The 6000-nt window shown below is 29.6% G+C and overlaps 1 pseudogene across 1 annotated transcript; it reads left to right on the forward strand.

Moving 5' to 3' along the window:
- Positions 1-1068: 1068 nt before the first annotated feature.
- On the forward strand, positions 1069-3144 carry LOC111298720 (uncharacterized; annotated as a pseudogene). Its single transcript, XR_016328500.1, has 3 exons — positions 1069-1891; positions 2118-2207; positions 2789-3144. The product of XR_016328500.1 is annotated as an uncharacterized LOC111298720 (transcript).
- Positions 3145-6000: the final 2856 nt, after the last annotated feature.

A 6000-nucleotide genomic window follows, 5' to 3' on the forward strand; every position in this document is an offset into this window, starting at 1 on the left:
TTAACCAATCGAACTAATCATTTATTGATAATTTTTTTAGTTAATTAAAACTATTATCGTCTTACAAATTATCTTTTAAATTAATTGATATGTCATTAAAATTAATAATTATAAATTATAAATTTAAAAAAACTTAGATGATTAATACTCTCTTTTAAGAATAAAGATTGAAAAATAGATTAATAGCTTAAAAAAAATATCTTCGTCTTTTAATTAATGGTCAGAACTTTTTTATTAAAAAATAATTTGTGAGATAATTTAGGAATAAATATTAAAAACGAAACGTCTGTGATATTTCTAGCTAAACATTAAAAGTGAAACAAGAAGAAAGAGATTGGATCTGGCCGTCTGAGGAGAGAAAGGAGAGGCGGAGGAGAAGGAAAATGACTAGATGACAGGGGAGGAGCGCCACCAGGAATCAAAGATAACACCATCACATTTTTATTCCACAAATCTTAACGCAACAAAAAAAAATTTACAATCAAAATCACAAAAATTCACCCCTAATATTCATAATTTCTAACAAAAATTTTCCAGTCCACTGCACAATCCCATCAATAACAATAACAATAATAATAATAATAATAATCAAATTTGTCTTCAAGTAGGGATAATTCCCAATTGATTGTCAAGAAAAGAGAAGTTCAAAACATAAAAGTTTTTATTTGATATTTACAAAAAAATTAAAATCTCAAAAATATATGGTAGTAATAATAAAGAGAAATACAAAATACATAAAATAAAAAATAAAAAATCTAAATTATTTCATTAAAAATTATAATTTTTATACTATTTATAATTTTGTTTTCACCAAAAAATTATAATATAATAAATTAAAAAGATGATGCAATTAATCAAATAATTTTTTAAAAAATTTAATGTTCCTGATATAGCACAAAAATTCAATAACAAAAACAATAATCACAACATATTAACTGGTAGATTTAAATTTTTAAAACTTTTAATATTTTCATAATATTTCATTTGTGTTGATATTTATATTAAAATAAAAAAATAAAAAAAAATGATGAAAAAAAAGGTTAACACGGCTGGACTCACTGTACGTCATAATGAGGCAGACGCCAAGATTGATTTTGTACTCATTGACTTCACAATTTTAAATAGATTAAAAATGAAAAGCTGTTCTGAATTTGGAGGAATTGATGACCAATCGTTCACATTCAGACCCATTACTATACAGATCACAGATCAGACCTTTCTCTATTGAGTATTGAACCAGAAAACAAAGAGAGAGAGAGAGAGAAGGGAAGAATATGAGCTTTTTGAAGATATACAAGTTTTTGTTGCGTGGGGTATTGAAGCTGGCAGGGACAAGACCCCAAACGATAGAGATCGAGCCAGGGACGGTTGTGAACATTTGGGTCTCAACCGAAACCAGTAACAACACCAGCAACCAAAGGAAAAAGCCTGCCGTGGTGTTCCTTCATGGCTTTTGCTTTGATGGTATTCTAACATGGCAGTTCCAGGCGTTAGCTTTAGCCAAAGATTACTCTGTTTACGTCCCGGATTTGCTCTTCTTCGGTGGTTCCATTACCGACAAGACTGAAAGGTCGGTGGAGTTTCAAGCTGAGTGCATGGCCAAGGCGTTGAGAAAGCTGGGCGTGGAAAAGTGTATCCTGGTGGGGTTGAGTTATGGAGGAATGATTGGTTTCAAGATGGCTGAGATGTATCCTGACTTGGTGTCGTGACCTGCTCGGTTATGGCCTTGACTGAATCGATCAGCAATGCTGGACTTGAGCGGATTGGATTCTCCAGCTGGGCAGATTATCTGCTTCCTGTGTCAGTCAAGGGCGTTGAGACCCTCCTTAAAGTTGCCTCTTACAGTTTGCCAAATTTGCCTGAATGGATTTACAAAGATATTTTCGAACAGGTAATTATATATAATCAGTGTTAAACTAATTTAAAGGAAAACTTTTAATTATTTGGATTACAAATTTAATACATACTAACCATTGATCCATCACGGTTTTAGTTATGAAAATGTGGGATCGTATTTCATATCTAATCCTTTATTATTACACGTGGAATTGGTTCCTCTTCAACACTAGTAACTTAATGATATTTTATTTTATTTTTTGCTTTGAAAATTATTGTAGGGGATGTTTAATTACAGAAAGGAGAAAGTTGAACTCCTAGAAGCTTTGGTCATCAGTGACGACGAATTTACCATCCCTTATTACCATAAGGTAAGTAACCAAGCAGGTTAATTATTATTATTATTTTTAAAAATTATATTCATAATTAAATACTATATTATTAAATAATCAATTAATAAATTATAATTTAATTAAACAACTAAATCATATACGATGAAATTTAAATCTAAAATTTTAAAATTTCAAGGTTTTCTCTTTGTTATTAAACCAAAACCTCATTAACAACAGATTAATTTTTATTTATTTGTCACTTTTGCTTTTTTTTTTTTGGTAAAATCAAAATATTCTTTTAAATGGGAAAATAAACATTATTATTTATTTGAAAGTTGAAAAAATCAAAACATTTTTTTTTACTAAAGTATAAAATAATTAAATTCAAAGACAAACAAACCTACTCCATTTTTTTTAATATTTTTTTAAAGGGGAAGACCTGCTCAAGACAAATAATTTTATTTGTTAAACGAAACAAATTTTATTAATAATCGTGTAATAAATTAATAAATTAATAAATTTTGTAAATAACAATTAAGTATGAGAAGTTAAGGTTGATATGATTAATTAAATCTTTCAACAAGCTGAAGTATTTGATGTCGAACTGTGAATGGTTGCAGAGGATACATCTTTTGTGGGGAGAGAATGACAGGATTTTTGACATGGACACCGCCCACAACTTGAAACAGTATCTCCTCCTATTTTTCAACTATATATTATTAAATAAATATTACTGGTTAATATATTTTATACATGATGAGATTTAATTAAATCATTGTGACAGGCAAATTGGGGAGAAAGCAAGTCTAAAATACATAGAGAAAGCAGGCCACATCGTTCAATTGGAACGACCATTCATGTACAACAGCCACCTTAAGAAAATTCTTGCTTATTTTTCGTGTATAGAGAATGAGAATATATAGTCATCGCCATTGCCATAGCTGAATTTTCGCAGTCAACAAATTTTTATTTGGTATTTTGATTTGTATGAAATTTTTATTTGTAATCACAAATTTTTTTAGTTTTCATTTAAAATAAATTAAAAATCAAAATAAATGAATTTTAAAAAAATTAAACTTTCAAAATGCTGATCTGTAAGTTCATTAATCCATGTCAATATTAATTTTGTTTTTTCCAATCAAAATGTTACATCAATAATAACTAATCAAAATGTCATATAAATATCAAGAAATTGTTGGTTCAATTAATTAAAATTTATCTTATTCGACGAAAAATTTTAGATTCAAGTTTTTTAATAGTCATTTGTTGAGATCATCTCAAATCTTAACATGAAAAATTAAACAGTTTATTTATTTTTATAATTTTTTTAAAACAAAAAAAATGTCATATAAATAAAAATTTATGTAAGTGAGTCAATGATCACGTTAGTAATTTTTTTAAAAAAAATTTAATAATATTAATAATTAAATTAAAATTATCAAATTAAATTAATATATAGACTATATTTGTACGAATCAAATTTTATAAATTACACAAGGCTGAGCCACCAAACTTAGTATTTCATATGGGCTTTGAAACTTTCGAAGTGGCCTTTTTACTAAATGGCTAAAAAATGGGCTTCCACTTTTTATTACTCTCCCTTGTTGTTGTCCTTCTCCTCAAGCAAATTTTACAAGATGGGAATTATGGGCTCTAAATTGGGCCTAGTTTCATAGATTGTATAGAAGAGATTATCAATTATAAATTGCTTTTATCTTCTTTTTTTTTTCTAAGTAACAATGAAAAAGAAGCATAAATTTTCATTTAACAATTTAGTATAAGTTGTCTACTATTTCTTCAATCAGATGACACTTAAAAGTTACGAATTCGAAATAATTTATACACGTAATGTTTTTTTTAATCAAGTAAGTAGTAGAGTATAAAAATTTAAGAATAAATTAAAAATTAAAAATATAATAATTTAGTATAAGTTTATGTCATTACTAGGGACGGCAATCCAACTCGTCTTCGATGGGTTCCGACCCAATCCAACCCTATGAAATCGATTTTTTTTTTTTTGAAATTCAGATTTTAGGTCGAGTCGGATCGTGTAAGGTTAGAAAACAATCGAGGTTGGATCGGGTTCGGATTTTAGGTAAACCCGATCCAACCCAACCCGATATTATATAAAAATTATTTTTTAATTAATTATTTAATTATATATATTTTATATAATGATATTTTTAAATATTTATATTTAAAAAATAATATTTTATATTTTAAAAAATAATATTTTATTAATTTCAAGTCGGGTCGGATATGGTTTATATAGTATCGGGTCGAGTTCGGGTATGAAAAAATAAAAAAAAAATTCGGATAAAATTAAGTTCGAATTTAATAACGCATAAAGTCAAGTTGGATTCAAAGTGAGTAAAATCTGCCCCGAATCCGACCCAATGCCAACGCTAATCACTGCCCCACCATTGTTAAATGATGCTAATATGAGTTCAACTTGCACCAATAAAATCCCTAACCATGTTCTTTTCTTTTTTCAATTTTTATGATTGATGTCCATCCATGAAAAACAACCAACTTTGTTTCTAAATGATAATCATCGTTCATATTAGACCTTACAATTATGTTTGAGAAGACTTTGTTTCCCATTGGCATTTGCACTTGCAACTTTCATGCAAAGATTAGACACCCCTTTTGACTTGCCCACATCTACAATTCATTTTTTCTAGTTATATTCCAAACAACAAATATATATTTCGAATCGATTTTCAGATTTTTTTATTTTTGTTTAAACCTTGCATGTAACAGCAGACCATTTCATGGGAAGAGGATAAAGAAAAGAAGAAACTTCCCCCTAAATTCTGAAACTTATCATCATATTATAATAACAAATCAAGACAGCTGGTTCTCTCAAAATCATTTTGACTTTGTTTGCACCTAACCAAACACAATCATAATACTGAAGGACTCATTCCTCACCAACTTTACAGTAGTAGGAACCCACATTAAGTTGCCCTCTGCCCACCCTTCTGTATGATATCCTCCTTTTGCTGGGCTCACCACTGCCATCATCATGTAATGACTGAAGCAGGATGAAAACAGTTTAAGGTAATTGTCAGATAGATTAGAGGGTTGATCAACAATTGGCAGGCTATTAGCTTTGATCAGCTTCCAAGCAGTGAGTTTGCCAATGGTTTGGTCAATCTTGGGAAAATGTCCAACAGGTCATAAATGTGAGGACCTGAAAATCGTGGAGTGACTGAAACATTTTTATTGTAACCAAAATATTTGGCATTATTGTCCAACATTAAAATTTTTTTTTTCTGCAATGATATCTATTCGTAAGAAATCGTACAACTGTTCTTGAATTTAATGGCCCCCGGCTTCACTTCTCCATGTTTCACTAGCAACCGACCTCATGATGATGATGCTGCATTACAGTTTACAGGGCACATCAATATTAATTCCATGGTAAAACAGAGGCATTTTAAAAGATAATTATTGAAACTGGCTTTTCATATTTGAGTACTTGAATTTTGAACCATTCAATTATATGAAGCATTACTTTGGAATTTTAATAAGAGTTTTTAGGATGCACTCCTTTCACAGAAACCTGATGCTCTTCACAAGCGTTGAACTGCTATAGTTCTATGCCTTGAAAGAAAAGGGAACAGACAGACATAGCATGCATTGAGAGAGTGGCAAAACATCCTTTAAGCACTCACCTGGTCTCTCTGGTCTCCCATCCCACAGTCACTTTATCTTTCTCTCCCTAAAATATTGCTAGCTATGCCTCAATATCCTTGCCTCGAGCATCTATTGTCAACAGCATATAAATATTACAGAGACCCTCTCTTTGTTCTTAACGGGTTATCCA

This window comes from Durio zibethinus, chromosome 16 (assembly GCF_047325235.1).
Source record: "Durio zibethinus cultivar Kanyao isolate XHJ-2024 chromosome 16, ASM4732523v1, whole genome shotgun sequence".
Classification (NCBI taxonomy): Eukaryota; Viridiplantae; Streptophyta; class Magnoliopsida; order Malvales; family Malvaceae; genus Durio; species Durio zibethinus.